This window comes from Protopterus annectens, chromosome 1.part0 (assembly GCF_019279795.1).
Source record: "Protopterus annectens isolate FY-2018-M chromosome 1.part0, PAN1.0, whole genome shotgun sequence".
Taxonomy (NCBI): Eukaryota; Metazoa; Chordata; order Ceratodontiformes; family Protopteridae; genus Protopterus; species Protopterus annectens.
This window is the reverse complement of record NC_056725.1, coordinates 885,436,282-885,459,736: the sequence shown is the minus strand read 5'-3', so window position 1 is coordinate 885,459,736 and position 23,455 is coordinate 885,436,282. Positions and strand designations below refer to the sequence as shown.

General features: G+C 37.0%; 1 protein-coding gene across 1 annotated transcript in view; it reads right to left on the bottom strand.

Annotated features, from left to right (window-relative positions):
- The window catches only part of LOC122796908 (CD109 antigen-like), a 969,469-nt gene that overhangs the window by 112,657 nt on the left and 833,357 nt on the right, over positions 1-23,455 (bottom strand). The gene's annotated exons all lie outside the window — the stretch shown is intronic.

Here is a 23,455-nt window from a genome sequence, read left to right as displayed (position 1 = left end):
TCTCTCTCTCTTGAGTGAGAGATCTCTTACACAAGCTGGAATTCCAAAAGAATGTTCAAAAGTCTTTCTTAACTGCCTCAGACAGGATTGTGTTGCTGGGATGTCAACTAGACACATCAGTTCAAGTAGCTTTTCTTCCACAAGAAAAAATAGATCTTTATATAGATGTATTTCTAAGGTTTTTCCACTCAGACATCAGTCACTGCGAGGGAATACCTCGGAATTTTGAGTCTCACATCATCTGTGATTCTCATGATACCCCTGATAAGACTCTACATGAGAAAGATACAGTGATATATGAAATCCCTCTGGTTCCTGCATCAACATCCTTTATCTTTTCAAATCCCAGTGCTGGGATTTGTCAGAAGTGAAATCTTTTGGTGGAGACAGCAGATATCCTTAAATTCAGGCCTCTCCTTTTTTTTCCCTACTCCAAAGCAGCCAGTCACTACAAAAGATTCAGACTTTGCTTGGGGGGTATGTTTAGGAGCGATAAAAGTGCAGGGATGTGCAGGAAACCAAGGACAGCAGCAAGCACATAAATATAATGGAAATACTTGCCTGGATCAAGGCACTAAACTCTCTGAACTATCTTTAGTCCCTCTGGACCTCCTCAAGAGGTTGCAGGCAATACCACAGTCATGTGGTTCATCAACAATCAAGGGGGAATCAGGTCGGACGCCCTTTGCAGACTAGTCATGTTAGCTTGGGATATAGCTTTACAGCACAATAGTCAGAGCAAAATAGACAAGCTGATCAGGGGCAAGGTAAAACCTCATGAATGGAATATAGATCATTTTTTTTCCAAGCTTTGCTCCATCTGTGGGGTGCTCTTCAATCAGATCTCTTTGCCTTTTCTCTGAACAAATACCTGGCAAGATTCTAGTCCAGGACTCCATACAAGAAGGCCTGGAAGACAGATGCATTTTCTTTTTTTTGGGCAGGAAAGTTCTTGTGTACCTCACCAACCTTTCCACTTTTATCCAGGGTACTTCTAAAGATTCAAACACAGAAAAACGGCAGCAGCAGAACCACAGCAACACTGTTTTTATTGTAGATAAAGTAAGCGCTTTCGTCGGTGTACTCCACCAACTTCATCAGACAAATGAAATGACATATATTTGCAGTTTAAATACTTTCAGACTGCCATATCAATTACACAATTAAAACCATTTTTTAAAAAATTAAAGATATATTCCCAGAAAAAAACATGTTGCAACACAGAACGCCAAAGTGGGAAGAAAAACTTCATAACTAGCCCTGTAACATAGTTAAATATAAATGAGTTATTTACATTAGCAGTACATTGCAAAGTCTTTATCATAAATAGGAACAGAAAAATATATATGGCTAAAAACAGAAAAATATATATTTAAAACCAGTTGACCAGTATGACAACAGTATTACCTAATCAGAGTTTTTGTCCCTTCTCTCTATGCCTATTTGTGTCCTAAAATTCTTCGTCCAAAAACTTTGAAGCGAACCAACACTAAAACCATATATCTGGCGCTAATCCACTATGCTTATGTTTAAATGAATTGAGTTAGAAGTTTATGGGCATCGTTAGAATCACAAATAAGCTTAGACTAAGGGATAAAGAATACCATATAAGTGGTAGGTTTAATTGTGAATCCCAAGGTGTGGTCTATACAACAACTTGTGTCTCCTGTGATGCGTACTATATTGGGAAAACAGAGAGAAAAATCAAACAAAGGGTATATGAACATACCTACTGTATTGGGAAGAACAACACTACCAACGCCTTGGTGAGGCACATCATAGAATATCCCAACCATCAATTTCAGTTTATGGTACTACAACAGGTAGAATACAATATTAGGGGTGGGCCTTGGGAGCTCAGACTGGAGGAATGTGAATTGAGATGGCAGGTATGTACCTCGGCTCATGTGCCCCCAGGGCTTAATGATTACATTTCTATTAAATGCCTTCTCAAACTCAAGGCTCTGAATAGATAAGGCTATTCTGTCTATGGCTTGTTTAATTTAATAATATTATTAATACAGCCACATTTATAGCATAATTTACATTACACACTTTGTATGTTTTAGTGTATTTTCTGGTGCATTATTAGAACCAGAATACATGGTGTAAGTCTTTTTAAAGTATTGGGTTTGGGCCCTAACAACGCCCATAAACTTCTAACTCAATTAATTTAAACATAAGCATAGTGGATTAGCGCCAGATATATGGTTTTGATGTTGGTTCACATCAAAGTTTTTGGACGAAGAATTTTAGGACACAAATAGGCATACAGAGAAGGGACAAAAACTCTGATTAGGTAATACTGTTGTCATACTGGTTGACTGGTTTTAACCATATATTTTTCTGTTTTTAGCCATATATATTTTTCTGTTCCTATTTATGATAAAGACTTTGCAATGTTCTGCTAATGTAAAGAACTAATTTATATTTAACTATGTTACAGGACTAGTAATGTAGTTTTTATTCCCACTTTAGCGTTCTGTGTTGCAAAATGTTTTTTCTGGGAATATCTCTTTAATTTTTTTAAAAAATGGTTTTAATTGTGTAATTGATATGGCAGTTTGAAAGTATTTAAACTGAAACTATATGTCATGTCATTTGTCTGATGAAGTTGGTGGAGTACACTGATGAAAGCGTTTACTTTATCTACAATAAAAACAGTGTTGCTGTGGTTCCACTGTTGCCGTTTTTCTGTGTTTTAACTGTTTTAGTTTCACAATTTGAGGAGTTTGTTTTGGACTTCTAAAGATTCAGAAGGAATCCCCCAAGTTCATTGTGGTGCCTCCCTTTTGTTGCAGGCAATCATAGTTCTGCCTTCTTTTAAAATGGCCAGGGGATATTAGCACAAGCTTCCTCGCAGTCTGGATCTACTAATACAAGAACAGTGATGTTTGATACACTCCAACATCAGTTATCTTCATTTGACTGCCTGGATGATAGGGTCTTAATTACTTTTATGCACCTGTTTACTGAGGACATGTAGAGGTACTTTTGAAGGCAAGAAAGCTTGCTACTAGAAAATCATAGATTAACAAATGGAAAAAAAAGTTTCCTAGTTGATGCCAACAACATAGGATAGTTCTTCTTTGGTTTCACAATATTTGTGTGAGTAACTATACTATGGCCTTTCCTCAGCCATTTCAGTATGTCTGCCAATGGATCATCCTCTTTCAATGCAGTTTCATGTCATAATATTCTTGAAAGGGAGTTTTACAAAAGAAGACCCCAGGAAAACAGGTGGCTCTTTTCTGGGATATTAATTTTGTGTTAGAGAAACTAACACTTTCGCCATCTGAACCAGCTAATCTGGTTGACTTGAGGTTCTTAACATGGAAAGTAGTTTTATTGATTGCGCTGACCACTGCAATATGGGTATCTGAGTTTGAAGATCTCATGGTGACCCAACCTTATCTTATTTTCCATAGAGTCGGGGTTGTTTGAGAACAAAATCCTTCTTTTATGCCTATGGTGGTATCCGAGTTTACTTTTAAGACAAATTGTCCAACTCCCCTGTTTTCTTTCCTGAAGCTAAAATGAGGGATAAAGGATACTCAATATCTTGAATGTTTACAGACAGCTTTGGTACCATCTCGACAGAAATAAATCTTTCAGATCTTCAGACAATTGTTAATTTCTTGCTAACAAACAAAAAAACAAAAACAGGAATCCTTCACCAAAGGTCACTGCCCAAAAAGTCAGAACTTGTAACAAATAAATAAAAGAGCAATCGTACCACCAGGCTGAGATACACTTTAATAAAAGCTGTAGATAAAATCACAAGTACATGAGCACATTCGGGTTCATGCCCTTCATCAGATAAAATATATTCAGTACCTCACAGTATTTATATGAATGCTAAGCAATCACATCTCGGTATTGCACTCTCCCCCTTTTTAGGGCTGGCTTTAATAGTTTCACCCTATTCAAACCAGGAGCTCTGTCTGCTGCTAATTCAGTGATCCATTTCATTTCATTAAATTCTGTAAAATTAACCAAATCCCCTCCTCTTACATTAGTTTTTATTACTTGTAAAACCATAAACTTGAAGGCATGACTCGGGTTATTCACCACATGCTGACTCATTTAAATACTGTGAGGTACTGGACGTATTTTATCTGATGAAGGGCTTGGACCCGAAAGTGCTCATGTAATTGTGATTTTATCTACAGCTTTTATTAAACTATATCTTGGCATGGTGATACAACTGCTCTTTTATTTATTAATTGTTCGTTTCTTGTGAAAGTAAGAAGAAGAGACACCTTGCATAAAACAGGCTATTTTCAAAAGGTTGTCTAAGGCTAATACCTTTTGTTATACTTCCCATAACAGATCTATTCTAGATAGGGTCAAGGCCCACACTATTAGGGCCTTGCCTTCATCTATTTCTTTTTGGAAAGAGTTAGATTCGAGAAGTATTCTAGAAGCTGCTACTTGGTCCTCTCTGTATACTTTTAAAGTATTATAAACTATATTCCTTCTCTAGGTCCACATCAAGCTTTGGTAGGATTATTCTCCCAGGGCTCCTGTACCTTTCTCCTTCCACCTCCCAAATATAGTTAGCTAAAGTTAAAGCAATAGTTTAGTCACTATTGACTCTTTGTGTTCAGTAATTTACTTGTTAAAAAATGAAAGTTCGTTTTAAGCTTTTACCTATTTCTTTTTTTAAAAGTGTTGAAAACTGAATATGCTGTTTATTGGTTAATGTTGTTAAACTTCAATGGATTTACTTTTTTAATATAGACTATTTGCATGTTGGTCCTTTTATTGTTAATGTGGTACTAATTAGATTATTATTTTTTGTTAACTAGTAAATGAGACTATTTATGTTGGCTTGATTGTATTGTTAACTATCTGAGGAAGGTGAAGCACAGTTTTAAAGCGCTAAGTAAAATATTTAAGTTTTCATCCGCTGCTTGTTTTTATTGGTTTCCGTTCACTTTACAGTTTTATAGTTAGCTATGGTAATCTACCCTTGTAGGTAAGGCTACTGCAGCACTGATCAATATGAAGAACATAGTACAGTTATGTAAGGTGACCTTATCACTGCAGTAGATGTTCCAATAATCAGTAGCCACTCCCTCCTTCCACCCCCCTTGTTTTTTGGTGTGGTTTAGTGTCAGATTGTGGACTATCGATTTTTGTTTTTCCAAGCATTATCCTTTTCGGGGTTCAGCCTTTCTCTTTCTGCTGGCAGGAAAGCTCTGAAGGCTTTCGCTTGCAAACTTGTCTTTTAGTCAGCTCAGTTCAAGCTACTTGGCAGTTTGGGTATATGGAAGGTGCCCTAAAACTTTGGAAGCTGACCAGCTGTTATATTCTTGGCAGGATATAACCCATAACTAAGGCTACTGCACCAGTGATCATTTTAACATCTACTGTTATGGTAAGTAAAGCTTACACAGCTGTACTTTCTTAGGACTTCAAGAAAAATCATTGCATGGAGTTTGTTCCCTCTTCTGCCAGTTATTTGTGTTGTTCCTACTGTAATGTTTTGTGCTGTTTTTATTTTGTTTTCTTATTTTCTCTTGCAATTTTGCATTATGTATATGTTTTCTTGATTTGTTTCACATTTATTCCCATATTTTAATTATTTAGGTCTTTACCCCAATCACTAAACTTCTTTCTCAGACACCCATTCATTACTCCTCACGGTGAAAACCCATTGACCCCCACTCATCCCCACTGGATACCAGAGTCATGTGCTAAGAGTGGTACCATTACTCACTCTAAGAATGGTGCTTTTTGTTATACATTTATTTTAATTTTATTTATTTTAGTTTGAATTTGATAACTGAGGTAGAATACTGACCCCATTGGATCTACTTCAGTCTTAGCCTAGGATAAACACACCAAATACATGACATCATATGCTGAGTGATTGACAAAAGACAACATATACATATGTTACATACACCGTTCATATAGGAGCTGGCATACTGAAACAAGCACTATGAAAAATAGAGTCAGAGCAAGGTATATAGAGGGAAGCTGGGTATGAAGAGGTTAATTTTTATGACTATTGAGATAGATAGTTGCTGCATTTTCCTACAATCTTGTAATGTATTTTTATTTCTGATCAGTAAATGGGATAAGAGGAGTGCCCTTTAAGAAAAGAATGCATAGATTCACACAGTTTGGGACAAAGGACAGAAAAAGCATGGTCTGTGCAGTGAGGCCAAGTTTTTTTTTTTTTGGGGGGGGGGGGGTGGACTTGAATACCTGAGTGGTTAAGATTTCTAAGGTTGTATGTTGATGCACCTCTGAAAAGCTTGGAGGATAGTGTGTGTGTGTGAGTGTGTGTGTGTGTGTGTGTGTGTGTGTGTGTGTGTGTGTGTGTGTGTGTGTGTGTGTGTGTGTGTGTGTGTGCGTGTGTGTGGGGGAGTGTCTAATTCTTGATAAGAAAGTTATTCAGTGCATACTTCTTCATGCTGTAGCTATGACTTTCAGAAATGTGTGCTTATATCTGACATGTGATTGCCAGCTTTTGGTTCATGGTGGCAAGTACCAGAAGGGAAAGCACAGCCATTGCATTCTACCCCATAGGCCAACCATTGACCACTGCCCCTGAGGTAGGAAATCAGGGACTTGCCACTGAAGTACCAACTCCCCCATGACTCTTCATTCCTGCATTTATATCTGGATTCTGTTTTGTGGACCTGCGTTGTCTGGAGCAAAAGTCAGGACTCTGGTCTTTCTTGCTAAAGGAGCTGATATCTTTGTTTTTATTTCTCGTATTTTTTTATGTAGGGTATTTTTTTTTAGCTGCTGTGCTGTTATGTATGAATTACTGGTAGTAGGTTCTGTGATTTTGATTGCTGTTAAATATGGCTGCATGTTTTAATTGTTTCTTTTTGTAATTTATTAATGGTTGAAATTTACTTATGATGACAATGCAATTTTTACGCATTGTTTAGATAAGGATGCTTTTATAGATGGGATTCTTAAATAACTGCTAGACTGAATTTTGCAAAAATAACGCACACAGTGGGGATGATTCAGAGACATATGGAGCAGGATTACTCTGCGAACTAGTGCTACTAACATCACATGCAAATGACCTGTGATAACATGCAAGTAAGCAGCATTATAGAAATATGAGCAATAGTGAATACAAATGAGGATAAACACCATTGAAACTCATTTCATAAATGTCCAAAAAAAACCAAAAAAAAAAGACCGATGAGATGCTTCAGGCAGTGAGTTTGTACACTGTCATTTTTCAATGAACAAAGGGAGAAATGGAATCCAAATTAAGATGCTAGGACTACCATTCATATTAACTAGACAACATTTCTTGAGGGGGTGCTGCTCTTGCATATATTGTCTGTGATAGTATAAGTCATCATTCTCCATTTTACAGACAGATCAGAATACACATACTTATCACTTTCATGGCAGATGATATAGATGATCACTGTTGTGTGGACAGAGACAACATACAGGAGCATGCAAGCATGTGCCATCCTCACATGGTGCCCTGTAGGATGCATGGAATATCAATCTCTGGAGGCAATGAAGTATGTGCAGCTTTACCATATATGCTACATGGAACTTTCAGCAGCCATGAAGATGGATGTTTTACAGGCATCTGTCTCACCAGTAGTACACTAGTGCCTTGATGTCATGCTGCAGCATGTAGAGTATATAGGCTTCCCATGGACCACACTGATGAGAAATACTGCTATGCAGGCATTCTATGACATAATCTATTTTTCTGAAGTTCTAGGGAGGCAGTGTTTACACCTCATCACCAACAATGCCCCAAATGACCTACATTGTCACAGGGTTTCTTCTCCAACTGTTATGAAGTTGGAAGGGATTCCACACCATCAACTACCAGATAATGTGCGGCACACATTTTTTGATTAATGTGTCTGTGTGCCATCCAGACAGTTACCCTCATTCCTGCATCTGGGACACATATGGTCTATACCAGTGATTTGTGTAAGGTGATTTCTTACAGGAACATCTCATCACTGATGCCTGATATGCCTTGGAGCCATGACTTTTGACAATGATACGTAATGCACAGAGAATAACTGAAATGTCATACAATGCTGTACTGTCACATGCCTGCAAAATTGTTGAGCATGTGTTCAGATTGTTAAAGGTTCACTTCTATTATCTAGCTTACCCTAGTGGTGTACTGTAGTATGCTGTGGAGATCTGTAGCAAGATAGATGCGGTGTGTGCAATGCTGCACAAAACAGTGGCAAGCAGACACCAAGAACACAGGCTCTGTGAAGATAGGCGAAGGCTGGCAGCCTAGCCAGATAGAATTTTGTAGATAATTCTGTCATTTGTAAATATTAATATAAGCCACAGGCTTGTTCTCTTAAATGGGAAAAAATGGTGTTAAATATGGAACTGCAAAAATGTAACAACAGTGCACTCTGCTGTAACAAAGCTAGTAAGTCAATTCTTTGATGTCAAAACTTGGAGCCAACATGTCTGGATGAAGGAATTCTAGCAATTAATTCTGGTCTCAAGACAATAGCCAGAATTCCAATTAATACGTGACACCCGTGCACTGGCCCAGCAATCAAGGAGCCTCAATCCTCACCACTAACACCAGTGAGGGGCATCCATATAGGGAAAGGATAATAAATACACACACAGAAAAGTGCAGTTTCCCATAAGAGCACACAAGAGATCATGGTCAGTCTGGGGCTGGTTTCTCCCCTTCTCTCCAGGTTCCCAATAAGACTCTGCACTGGCACAGCTATAGGGTCCAGATCTCAGCTTAGTGGGCAAGCTAAAACCTCCAGCACCCTCTCTGTCCAACCAGTGCTTTGTGTGTCTGCTCAAGTAGCTGATGCACACACACTTTGAGATAAGAGTTATATACAACCACACAGACACTCCTGGGGAAGGCTGGCACAGGTTCAACAGCTGTGCCCCCCTTACCCAGACTATGTGGTAGAAATCACTGCCACCACCCAGCTAATATTTATCAGCTACTCAAAGGCCCTTATGAAGGGTGTTCAATTATTACTGTGCAATATTATTATCCAACTGTAAGCGCAACCAAACAGGCAAGACTTATTTGGAGTGACTTGGTACAGTATCACTATATACATGCAATGTACTCTTAGAGCTTAAATTATCTTTACACAAAACAGCCACAGTTGAAAGGTTTAAAAATATTTAATAATAAACAATAACAACACAACGCAATACTTCTTACTACACAGTGCTAGTCAAGAGTTCACAGATCACAGATAAATACTTAAAATAATACCGTAGAAAAGTTCTGAAATTACAGAAAAACAAACTAGTCTAATCTTCCTATTTCCTATCTATATCTAAGAGAAAACACAGTTCTAAAATCCTACTTACATCTAGACACAGGCAGAGCTGATGATGTTGGATGTTCTTAAGAAAAATGCTAAATGCTCTCATTCTTTCTGTCCTTAAATTGATAACACAGTACCACTGATTCATTTCAGATTACATCATTTCTTTCTGGTTCCCAGGCTAACAGATTCTCAGAGGTTAATAGCCCTTGATCTTGCAGCTGCTCAGGAAGCCAGAACAATAAAAAAAATGTATACATGCAAATTCTAGCAATTAACTCTGTTCTCAAGACAATAGCCAGAATTCCTTCATCCAGACATATCGGCTCCAAGTTTTGACATCAAAGAATTGACTTATTAGCTTTGTTACGGCAGAGTGCACTGTTGTTACATGTTTGCAGTTCCACATTTAACACCATTTTTTCTCATTTAAGAGAACAAGCCTGTGGCTTATATTAATATTTACAAATGACATAATTATCTACAAAATTCTATCTGGCTAGGCTGGCAGCCTTTACCTATCTTCACAGGCTTGCCACCCAAATATTAGGGAGACCAAACCTAGCTGGAGAGGAGTTGTTGTGGGACGTGCCATAGAGGGACCAACTGCAGTGGAACCCCATGCAAACTGAAGAGGTGCAATATGCAGTTACACTACCAATGATGTATCATCTGGTCTACAACTAAGAGCCAGAATAGAGACAACAAAGATGAAAACTAATACATGTAGCACTACACTCAAGCTATTTGGTATAGTGCATTGAATTGCCAAGCTGTGCAGCAGACATTATCTAACTTATATATCACACAGGTGGGGACGGGACACAGTTGTCATCACTTTTATGGGAGTGGAGTACAGTTACCAGAATCAGCAACTACCACATAAGTGGAAGTGGGATGAAGTAAGGGAAGCAGAAGAGTTATTGTGTTACAAGGCTGAGTGATTTAGGGGGATTAGAGTTTACTGTGTGGGTAGGGGTTTAAGCTTCCTGAGGGGGATAGGTGGCCAGATGTTCTGGGTAGTTTTACACTACTGATACTAGGGGACTCAGCTGCTGTAGATGGCAGAGCATTGCAAGTTCTGAATATTGCAAGGGTTGTACATTCACAGGTGGGAATGATGCAGTCTGTGCATTGCCATAGCTATGGAAGCAGCCCTTTCATGGAATGGTACAGCCAGTAATACCCACTGACAATGATGTGGAACTGTGTGATAATGAATACCTGGCCATTCAGCATGGAAAACAAACACAAAGACTATGGATATGAGGGTGGCCCCATTGTGCCACATCTGTCTATCTATTAGTACCTAGCAGCAAAGAAGTGGCACTAGATGATGTCACGGTACCTGCACTGTAGGCATATCCATAATGGAGACAGATGAGGGGCAGCAACTGGTATGGTGTCAGCATGGCAAGCAAAGTCAGAATATACTATGAAGGCTGCAGTAGCTGCATACTGGTCATTCAATGACCTGATCAGTGGGGTGTGCTCCCTGTTTCTCTGATCCATAGCTGTATCCAGGTGGGTGTTGCAGGCCACCTTTTATACTACACAGTATGTTAATCATCTCTGCTATGGAACTGTTGGTACTTGTCAGTGCCTGGATCATAGACCTTCTATATGCATTGATTTATGCCCACTGTAACACCAGTGTCCACTGACACACTACTCCCCAGTGATATTATAACACTCTTTGGAGACACCAGTACCTACTGTTGTTTTGTGAGATGATGCAACTGTTCACTGTGTACTGGTCTACCAAGCATGTCTTGTTTTTTTATAGCCACTGTTGAGGAAACTTTAGGTTCCACCTGCAACACAACTGAGTCAGTGGATGTGAGTAGTAGACTGTCCCCCACCATAACCTTTCCTTACAGTGGCGTTGTGCTGTCAAATTGTCCCAGGAGTAGGTTGCAATCATTGTTAGGCTATGATGTGGCACTGAAATTAGTCATGTCCTGTTCCATTAAGGCTGACCCCATGACTCATGCACCTGTGAAGGCAAACATATAGCCACCTATGTGTATAACTGAAGACATGTGAGAAACCTTCACCCCAGTGCTACAGCTGCATTGCAGGAAACATGCACACAAAATGAAGACACGTGCATCCTGGTATATGCTGCTATAGCTGCATCCTTGGCCTGCCTGAGGGATAGATATAGCAGGGTTTACCATCAGAAAGCTCAAGTAAGTGATGTGCTACCAGACATTGCTGGTGTCTTAAGGTAATACCAACCATGTATCCAGACAGAGACATTCAGTGTGTTGTGACCAGTATAGCTTCCCACATCCAACTTCCACTAGGTATCAGTGTCTTTCTACTGTCTCCAGAAAGGATCAAGAAGAGATCATCTTTGTCAGTGAGTGTGGTCTGTGATGGAGGACACCTATCTATGACCATTGTCTTGTTTACAATTGTTTGGGACTTTTGTTCTAGTATGCTGCTCTGTTGGGGTCACTGATAGCATTCCCGTCTATAACAAGGTCTTGTCATCCCCACTCCCAGAAGGTCCTCTCAGCCCTGTGATTGCTTAGAATGCAACTTCAATGTACACATAGGACCTGCAGTAACACCTCTGTCTCTGCTTGGAAAAACTTTTTCAGCCACAGATGCTGTATTAGGTACCATTAACATTTCTGTATTAGGGGATATACACTACTGGCTAGTACCTGAGCTCATATATTTCTGTCATCTTCCGTAACAGGCCAAAAACAATGTAGCAGCAGTGGCTACAACAAGTTTCATGCCTGCTATACTGTGTTTTCCCAAGCCATGTTCTCACAACAATCTGCTTGGGACTGCCTGGGGATATAATATGTTGTATCATCTGTCTGTACAGACCCTTGTACCCCCCCCCCCCCCACCAGGTAACACTGTTACCTGTCCCACAAACACTTCCTCAACAAGAACCATTCAGCAGGTGCATTGCCCCAGCAATGCTTCCTTCTTTGTGTGCAGTAACTAATACAATTTCCCACATCCAGGCTTCCACTAGGTATGAGTCCTTCTACTGTTCTCTTACAAGTGAAAAATGTTCTATTTCTAGTGCTTTCAGGAGTTTTCTAGCGAGCTAAGTGAGAAGATGGTTACAGAGATGCATTTTTCCCATGGCTGCAGCTACTTTGAAATGTTTGAATAAAATAAAAATTTTGGTGTGAGTTCTGTGACTTAAATGGCTGATAGAATCATGATTGTTTTTTAAATATTTGTTGAGGCTGGATCCTTAACCGAGGGCTCAGAGATAAGCCAGGCAAAGAAACCTCAACAGTAAATGTTACTTGCAATGGCATGCCATAGGAAAGTGGCAAAGATGACAAAGGTGCTGATAGACAAAAGAGTTTTTGTCTTCAGCTAACAGAAGAGATATGGAGTGTGGCAATAAAGGGATTGCAGGCAAAGACATGTCTCCGCTGAGGATATGGATTACTTAAAGTGAATGTGTGTGATCTACAAAGACACAGAGGAGGATAGTAGAGAAAAGAGGTAAAAGTGAACTGGAAAATGAGGTAAGCAATGCACTAGAGAATCAGATAAATAAGGATGAGAGTGGGAAGGGTTCAGTGTATTATGGGTAAGTAATACAGAAAGGAAGCCTGTACATGAAGAGGTTGAATGCTGTTAGTAGATATGTTTTTTTTTCAATTGCATATGCATCATGTTCATCACTTTCTGATGTCTGATAGGCCCTGAATGGAGGAGGAATTGTATGGACTGGTCACCTTCTGGAAACTGATAATGAGACTGAGATATGAGGAATGATGGAATGAATGCTGATGACTGCATGTTGAGGGCAATCACCGACTTCCCAAACAATGCTGATATCCTTCAGAAAGGTCTGACACAGATTAATGACTGGTGTCAGAGCCATGGCCTCAAACTAAATGTGAAGAAATGCATAATAATACCCTTTGGAAATCAAACACACCTGCAACTTATAGCATTGATAGCACCTCCTATGAGTGGACCCAGTGGTGAGAGATTTAGGTACTCAGACAGATAGCTATCTATACTTTGACTATGATTTGTCCACTGTAGAGAATAAATTCTTCTATGTGGCTTATCTTATAAGTAAGACCGTGGCATCCAGATGTAAGATTATCATAGTCCCACTGTACTCTGGCCTCATCAAACCAGTAATCCAGTACAATGCTCCCTTTCACATGTACCTTGCCAGGCACCTGGTACAGTTGGAAGATCCTCAGAGGTTTCTCAGCAAACAAATACAGGGTAAAAACAACATATCATATGTTGACCAATTAAAAGCTCTACCACTGTATTCAGTTTCCTACCAATTACTGACTGATGATCTGTGCTTGACTTACAAGGCAATCTCTGACTCAGTCCTGATGGAAATGTTCCATATTCCCAAAACCAGCTGCACAAGGATTACCATCTCCAAAGATCTAAACCTGATCTCTGACATGAATAGATCAAGATGGAGAGAGAGATGTGTCCCAGAGATTGCCCTTCCTCTGGAACAGACTTCCTATTCATGTGAAGCAGAACACTTCCCTGACCATCTTCAAGAGCAATCTGGGCCAGTGGATGGGAAATTCACTGCTGTAGCGGCACCCATATCCCTTATCGATAGAGGCAATCTGTGAAAATAGTCAAAACCTCACTTCCTGTTATCTTTCCTCTAGAGCTAGAAGATTGGATAAAATTTGGGTAAAACTGCCTAGGCTTGTAAAGGCTCTCGAGCTGTTAGCCTTGTAATCTCCTATGAACCTATGTGGACATTGTGCGTCAATATGCGAGAAGAAGGAGGAGATGATTGGTTATGAGACACTGGCTGAGTAAATACCCAACAACTGAAGAAATGAAGACATATTATTTTGAAAACATTGCTAAATGGTCTTTTGAAAATGGTGTTATTTGTAATAATGTGCATTTATAGCACATTGATTTTTGGGGAGGGGAGGATTAAAAGAAGGAAATTGTTTATATTAACAATGGCTTGGATAAAATAGGCAACTGCCTGGAGAACTGGACATTGATGACTAAATGAACAATATGAACAACAGGGAAGTGGAAGTGCACCATAGGAAGTAATGCGACAAATGTTAAGACTGACAGTTTTCTTGCCCTTTATAACAATATAACAATATAAGATAATATTGCTTTAGTTTATTATTAGCTGCATGTACAACATATATTGTGTTAATGCGGATTTTTTGATTGAAGAGGATTTACGTTTTTGTGTTTAAATATAAAGATAGTAAAGGAAACTGAAGGATATGGACTATGGAAAAGAATAGGGCTGATAATTTTTAAATAGTTGTTTGGGAGGGTGAACATTTTGCAATGTAAATGGTGTGTGGAATCTACTGAAATTGCTATTTTTTGATTAACTGTAATTATTGCATTGTAATATTTTTAAATCTTATTTCTTGTTCAAGAAAATTGAAGTTGTGGAAATAGATTGTTTTAATGGTCAGATTTAGCAATACACTATATTATATTGCATTTATTATAAATATTTTTAATATTTATAACTAGTAGGCTGGCAGATGGCACAGTGGTTAAGGTTGTGAACTGTATTTCCTGTGGTAGAATGTTTGATTCCTTCTACCCTCATTTGCTTACCATGTCACCTTGAGCAAGTCACTTAACCAGACATTGCTCCTAGGTCACCGCTGAAAAGAAACTGTGTGTCCACTAGGCCTATCTGGCTAACAAATGGGTATTAATAGGCAGATGGGTTTGGCATAATGGTTATGGTCTTTACCTTATAAACACAAGGTACATCATTTTATTTTAACTTGGGTTACTGGCTAGATTTAAAATGGCCCTTCAGAGCAGATAGCCTAGTATTCACCTATGATTTATACCATCAAAAAATCTGGTGTTAATAATAGCTTTAGGTGAAGAGGTGGGGAATGATTTTTAACACTTCTGTAAGACAGATATACATATATTTTAAAAGCAGTAGAGGAGAAATTTGTTTACGTACAGAAATACTAAGATCACTGATGACCTTGACAATGAATAATTGATGGCTATACTATGACGCTATTTATATGAAGAGCAATGGTGGAATATAGTGATCATAATAAGTAATATAGGGAAAGTGGTAGGTTAAGTGCCAGTTTAGATAAGAGGTTGATGCTGTGAAGTAAGGTATACGGAGGCGGGACACATATCCTGATCATAATCATGCTGTTTTCAGAGAGTTAGAGACAGCTAGCAAGATCTGCCATTCTTCTTGTCTATGGGTGGGGTTAAATGGAGTTTCTTCTCTACTTAAGGTTGCTTTGGACTCAGCCCAGGTAGTGTGGTGGGCAGATACCTAAGTTGGGGTTTAAGGTTCTAAGCACTTGGAATTTGAAGGGAAGGAAATCCAATAAAGATGGAAGGATATTGAATAGATCCATTAAGGAGAGGGCAGACATTGCCTTATAGCAGGAAGTCAAAACTGCAAAAAGTAACATGCATAAATCGCCAAGATTAGGGTTTGCATAGGTAGGGAAAAGTGCATTTCAAAGTCAGAGGGAAGGAGTGAAAGGAGAAAATAGATTAGGAGAAAAAGAAAATGTCACAGGATAAGGAAGGAAGGTGGGTAGCTGGCAGATGGTACATAGGCAACGAATTGTTATGACAACATTTTATGGACCTAATGAGAATGAGAAGGAAATGATATTGGAAAAGATGGAGTGTTTTAAGAGGCTGAAAGGGGAAGGAGACTGAATTGTGATGTAGTCCTACAACCACTTAAGAAGAAATTAATTGGCATGTGTGAATTTCTTATGGAGAGTTAAGAATTCCCTAGAGTAGGTATTGAAATGATAATGTTATGGGATATGTAACAAGTGCTAACCAAAGATGGAGACTATATTCTTTTAAAGGAATGAGAGGTAGCAGGCCAGTAGATTGGATATAACTTTAACTGATAGGGTTACTGCAGGTGAAATACGAAATTTTAAGTTGACACAAGGGGACCTGTCAAGCCACAGTATGGTAATTAGGGATCAGAATTCTGATTCCGATGTGTAAAAAAGAGGAAAATGGATCACAGGCACTGGAGTGGTGTGATACAGGTTCAGTGGTTGTAATGGATGGCACAAAAGGTGTTGCAGGAAAATAAAAGTGAACGGGTGATGATGGGTTAAAGAATAGGCTAAAATAAAGGCTGCATGGAACGGTAGGACAATTAGGCAGAAGAGTAAATGGTAAAAGATACAGAAAGTCAGTGAGAGAGTAGGAGAAGAGATTATGAAAACTGCCAGAAATGGTTAATGGAATTGAATATGAGATTGAGGAAGATATTGAGAAACTGAAGATCCAGCTGAAGGTGAAGAAAGATTCAAAAATGGAGATTGAGTTGACTAAAAGAGGAGAGAAACAGTGGGATAAGGGTGAGCGAATACCAAATTACTTTGAAACTGTTGGTTTAGAAAAAAGGCCTAGGTAAAGTGAATGAGGATAGCTGACAGGGGGGTCATTCACAGGACAAGTATGACAAAGGAAGAGTTTAAAAAATATAAAAAGTTTGTATTTACAGCAGATAGGCATTTCTTTGAGTAAGGATAATGGGCATGGTTCTCAGAGCAGGTAGAGAGAGGAGTTTAATGAAGATGGCATGATATGGGAAAAAGTTAATGTGACAAGACTTTAAAAGAGTGATATGACAGTGGAAGGAATAGATAATAGATTTCTCACAGATTTTAGTAAGAGGATTAGGCAGAAATATTTTGTGACATTCTGACTAAGGATGAAATGCCTGAATCCATGTAAAACCACATAGATACTTTACATAAAGTTTAGAGAGAGAAAAATGACCAGGGTTATTATAAGTCAATTTCTTGTGGTAATGCGAATGTGTTTATTTATTTATTAATTAATTTATTTATTTTATGTTTACTTACCAGGATAGTCAGCCTGGGTGGTAAGCCCATTTTCAGTAGAGACCCGGGGAAAAGCCCCACAAGTTACAATGAATACATAGCATGAACAAGTACAAACATATGAAAACACAATTATAATAAAAGATAGAAACACTTAAAATACAATCATAGGTAAAATACTAAAATAAGTTGTACAGCCAAAAAGAAAAAGTCACAAGTTAATAGATAGTATACAGTAATACAAATAAAGGTAGATTCATCCAAAAATTGCATCTGATTTCAGTCAATATATTATATAAAATTATATTCACATATGTTAAGATGATCAAGGTTGGTTTAAATATTCCAAAGAAATATGGCAAAACAGCTGGACCAATAATCTAATTAGGAAGCAGGAAGTATGTTTTGTTAAGGGAAGGTCTTCAGCTGAGTAATATTACATTTTGTTAGGTGGCTTGAAGTCCAGAAAGATGGGGTTGCTCTAGTTGTTCTGATGAATTGTCACAAGGGTTTTGGTAGTGCTTAGATCCATCTGTTGAAGCAGACATTAGAAAAAGGAAAGGGTGTCCTTTATACCAAAGCCTATTTTGATTGGAATCAAAAACCTTATGCTGAAGATTATAGCGTGGATTAGAAAAGGGAGAAAATTCAGTGGAAAAGGAAATAAGAATAGTTTTGTAGATGAGTGTTGATTTTATTAGACAAAATGGTTAAGCAATACCAACACACACATAAATTAGTAAATGTTATGATATGTGGGGGAATTAGAGTAGAAAAGAAGTAGAAGTAGGATTGTTTTGGATCACCAGTGGTTCTTTCCACCCCTTTAGTAGTTGGAGTGTCATCGTGGCATGTATCGATTAGGGCCTTGTGGTTTAATGTATCACCTCACCCTCTGATCCCTATATTGCCATTCGTGCTGATACAGCCCTTTATTCCATGAGTCATTCCTATTGCCCATTGTTTCCCCCTACCCCAATCCCCCATACTGCCTTTGGTGCCATTACAGCATTTTAAAGAATAATCCCTGTTCTCTTGTACATCCCCAAACTCCCAAGACCTGTAATGCTGCTGGTGCCATTATTGCTCTTTAATGACTAATCCTTGTTGTCTAATGTATCTCCCAACCCTCCTCATCCCTGTATTGTCACTGGAGACATTGTGGCACTTTAAGAGTAATCCCTGGGGTCTAGTGGTTCTTCCCCACTACAATCATGTTAGGTGGTTGAACATGGCCTTTTGGCCATGTTCAGTACTGCGGTATTGTGGAAATGGCCATGCTGACTTACAAGGTTGAGTAATTGTTTTGAATCACTCAGCCTTCCTGGAAGAGATTCTTGGTAGACAACACATAGCATATGCCTCTCCCTGGAATGCATTCAGTATGGCCATAGGCTAGCTCTTCTTGGCACTGCACATCTTCATGTTAGAGGACTGTGAAGCATTGTGAAAGAGCAGTTGCTAAATTGGGGAAAGGTGCTACTATGTGTACATGGAGGTGTACATGTCACTGCACCTTAATGAATTCCCTACTATATGTATTCTGTAGCTTTTAGTTCATTATAGACAGCTACACTGGTCCATTAAAAACGTAATTTCATTACTAGAACTAATTATAAATGACATTAGATGTATGGTTTGTTTGAAGATAATATAAATATATCTAAACCATCGCCATGAGCTATATTAAGAAGAAATTATTTTCCAGGTAAAGTATGTTATACAGCTTGCACAACTGGGTAATATCTTGCAATATACTGTTCATATATTACAATATCTTTCCCCAAAAAAATGATTGTAAAGACACACAAAGAAAATAGTAAGATAGAGGGGAATGGAGGAAAGATAGTACAGCAGAAAAGAGAGGAAAAAGGGGTTAAAAGAAAAAAGACAAATTTTTCTCTTATTTAACATATAAATAGTTAACATGAAAGATAACATGTAACTGTTCGGGTCAAGAAAAATATTATTTTGCTCATGCTCACACTTATAAAAAATCTGAATGGAAGGTTTGCATCTTCAATTTGATACTAAAGAGTAGTTTAACTGGGAAATTATAATCAAATTAAGAATGTATTTATTCCAGTGTAGATTTTTAATTGTCATTGGCAATTATAAGTTTAACAGCTTAAATAAGATTTATGTGCTTGGACTAGTTAAATATATTCTGAGAAAATATACATTCTAGTCAAGAGTGAAAAACAAAAAAGAAAATAAAGAAATAAGTAAACATTGACTCTAGATGATTGTCACTGTTGAAGTGATACCCCAACCTCATGTACAAAAATGGGGAAAGGGGTTGTGGCTAGATTGATGGATGGACGGATGGATGGATGGATGGATGGATGGATAACAGGAGAATATTGAAGTATGTTGCAAGACTACTTAGTAAATCTAAAGACAACTGAAACGTACTATAATATTTCTTAAATGGACTTGAACATATTATCAATCAATGTGCATGGTCTTACTATAAAAAGGGTGTTCTTAATAAATAAATTAAAATTAACAATGCCCACATTATCTTTCTTCAGATAGCAGATATAATACAGGAAGTACAGAAACTATTAAGTTTCAATCAATATGAGATTTTAGCACATTCATCTTTTAAAAAACAAAAGAAAAGAAGTAAAAATATTATGGAAGAAAAACAACATTATGGCTATAATCTTATTTCACAGTAATAATAAGGACAGAATGTTTTCAATGGTTATAGTGGCATTTCAAAACAGAATAATAACTTCAGCGAACTTATACTTTTTCCAGGCTATCAGAATATTCCCTTTTCCCTGAGGTACAATGATCTTGGAATTGGTATATATAATGTCACGAGAATGGGGGGTGGGGCAGAAGCAACAATAGAGACTGAAAAGATGTGTTTGATGTTTGCTTTTCTTCTTCTGCATTTTTTTTTTCTTTTCTTTCTTTCGTGGTCAATACTTGGCATTATAAGCTCTGACATTTCAATAGGAAGCAAATTAAAATTCCATCTATATAAGAAAATAATAATATGTCCTAAAAACAAAATAATGTATTGCCATAATAGGATGCTAGATTTAGAAAAAAAGCTACATTTAGCAAAATCTAAAGTTTAACAAGGAGATAAAAGTTGTTTGGGAACAGTTAATAAATTAAGCACAGAATATCAAATAATTTTGAATTGTAACTTAGGGATAGCATTGTAAAAGCAAAAAAAAATCTTCTTATTCAGTGACATCTACAGAAATGCATAATTTAATAAGAAAACCAAAAACAGTATTAAGAATCAATCATGTATAGGTAGTAGAAGATTCTAAACATAAAATAGTACAAGAAATAGATGAAATGATGGGCTTAAAACTTTTTATAAAGTTCTTAAACAAGGTAAAATTACTAGATTTGAAAAAGCAAAACCTGAAAACTTTCTAAAGGCTTATGACTAAACAAAAATCAGAAATTGCTTCAAGAAAAAAATTTAAAAAATGTTAATTTAGGTGAAGTAGTCAACAAAATAAGCACAATTGTAAACAACAAAGCCCTAGCAATATAGCTGAAATCTGCAAAATTTCATCAGAATAAATTAATTATTTTTTCATAAAAAATATAACAGATAATCAAAAATGGCATTCATCTATCATGAAAATATTCCTCAATTACACTAATATCAAAGCAAAACAAAACAATAATTCAAATATTTCTGCTGATTATATGCCAATTTCATTATTAAATAAGACTATAAAACATTTATCTCAATTATAACAGATAGAATAAAGATATACATTGCATCTTTGATAGAGAATGATCAAATGGGTGTTGTTTCAAAAAAGACAGACACATAACATTAAAATAACACTTAGATTAATAAACATTAAAACAACATTTATTTCTATGAATGCTAAAAACACTTCAATTTAATTAACTGGACGTATCTATTTAACGTATTAGAGATATTAAAGATTAAGATAATGAGGAACATATACATGAGCAAATAGGCCTATGGTTCAATAGGATCATTCGTTATCACATTAAATATTTTACATTTTAAGCAAAGATGTTCATTGTGTCCTATTTAATTCACTTTGGCAATCAGACCATTAGCAATTGCAATAAAACAGAATATTAAAATATCTGGAATAAAGATAAAAGTTATGAACCAAAGATAATTCTTTTTACAGGAGGCATCTCACTCTTACTGACATTAGAAAGTCTCTAGAAGAGTTAAATAAAGCTATAGAGTATTTTAAATGTTATTAGGCCATGTATTTAATTAAAAGAAAATCAAGATAATTACTCCTAAACTTCACTGATAAAGATATATATTACCTTCCTTGGAATATGAAAGACGTTGAACATTTGAGAGTAATCTTGAAATATTATACTTGATACATTTAAAAATATAACAAAATTATAGAAAAAAAATCAAAAAAATAACTAAATGGAGTTAAGTAATTTTTAATCTGAATAAAACTATAACTTAAATGGTCATATTGACAAAGCACCATGTTAGAAGATGGGAAAAGGAGGTTTGAATCTTCCTGATCTAGAAACTTACATCTTCTATATTAAAGATATTATTCATTGCCTGAATAATTCTTATGATTTTGATTAGAAGAAATTGCATTTACAATTATTTGAAGAAAAGAAATGGAAGATTTCTCTGCAAACTCTTGAAATAGTAAAGAGCAAGATATGAAAGGTATTATCTAATTTCAAAAGTGCCCCCATAATTTCACAATATATCAATAATATGCTTAATTATAAATAAAAATATAAATGAACATGTGGAATTAACCCACTTGTGTATCAACTATCCCTTCTGTATAACTTTAATAGAAGGTTCTAAAACATAGAATTATAAAATGTAAAGATAAAGAAGTTTTCAGATAGTATAATTGTTTTCAAAACAGAAATCATACCTGTAGACAATCTAATATCTGAGTTTGTTCTGAAATGGAAAAAATAGATTGACTTACAAGGAGTTAGGGAATGCTGTCAAAAGATTTTTCCTCGAGTAGAAAAGCTAACCAGTGGTTGAATGATAAAGCTTGTTTGAAAAAAAAAACAAGCAATAAAACAGTTATATTTGTTATATATCACAAAGGGGGGGGCAATGATGCAAACAAGTCAGGTACTTCCCTGGATATAGATTACTCAGGAATGACACAGTAGGGAGATATGGAGGTGAAGTAAAGTTCTGCAAGAAGCAAGCACCAAATCTGAGGTCAGAAAGAAACAGATTTAGTGTTCAAAGTGTCAGATTTGAGACAGTATGGGAGTTGACTGAGGCCTTGTTGCATGATGGGTTCAGCCAACTGGTTTTGAACAGTACTAGAAATGACAGAATTCCCAACATGATCCTAAAAAAGGAAGAAGGAGTCAGGCATGTCCAGGCGAGGGTGCCATCAGGCAATAATGATCATTTCACTGCATAATTTTAGAATGGAGAAGGAAAGAATCCCATGATTACTAATATAAAGACAATGGTTTGTATTTAGGGTATTGCTTTATGCTGAGCTGGCCAAAGCTGAGCCAGGACACCAGGAGAAAATTGATGTGGTATATATGTTATGGAAATATGTCAGAGACAAGACACTTAGGGCTATGGCCAAGGGTCTGATGAGTCAAAATGAGGAAAAGACTAATGTGAGGCTAGTAACTGAGGCAAAAGATTGTGCCTATGAAAGGTGGAAATGAGATGTGAGGGAGGTGAAGGAGGCACAGTACAAGCAGACTAGTACAAAAGCAACAAAGTCTGTTTAAGCAGCAAATGTATAAGATAAAAGTAAGATGGCAGAATGGATCAGAAAGGAGTACATGGACTTTTAGGTCTATGACAGAAATATGGGACAGACCTGAGTAGAAAGAGCAAAGATGAAAGGGTAATCACAGAAAGCTTGGAAAAAAGCAGTATTACAAGTGTACTGAATGACTACTTTGATTCAGCCATCAGAAAAGAAAACAACAGGTATGTGCCAAGTTGGAAAGGAGGGATAGACGGCAGAATATGGGAATGGAGAGAGAACAGTAAATAGATCTCAAGATGTGAGAGGAAACTGGTTGGCCACAAGGACAAGATGGGGTCCCAGACATGATGGAATAAAAAAGTTTTTTTACTTGTTAACAGAAGTACATCTATATATTTACTTAAATGAAACAGATTTTAGTGGAAATTATGAAAAAGGGGGTATTAACTAAATTTCAAGAACAGACAAATTTGGTACACTGATAAGTACAAGTTGCAATACAGAATCATAAACTCCTATTACAAATCAGAAGATTAGGGGCAATGGCTGTGTACAGAGTAATTTTCAAACGTTAGAAACTCTTAGT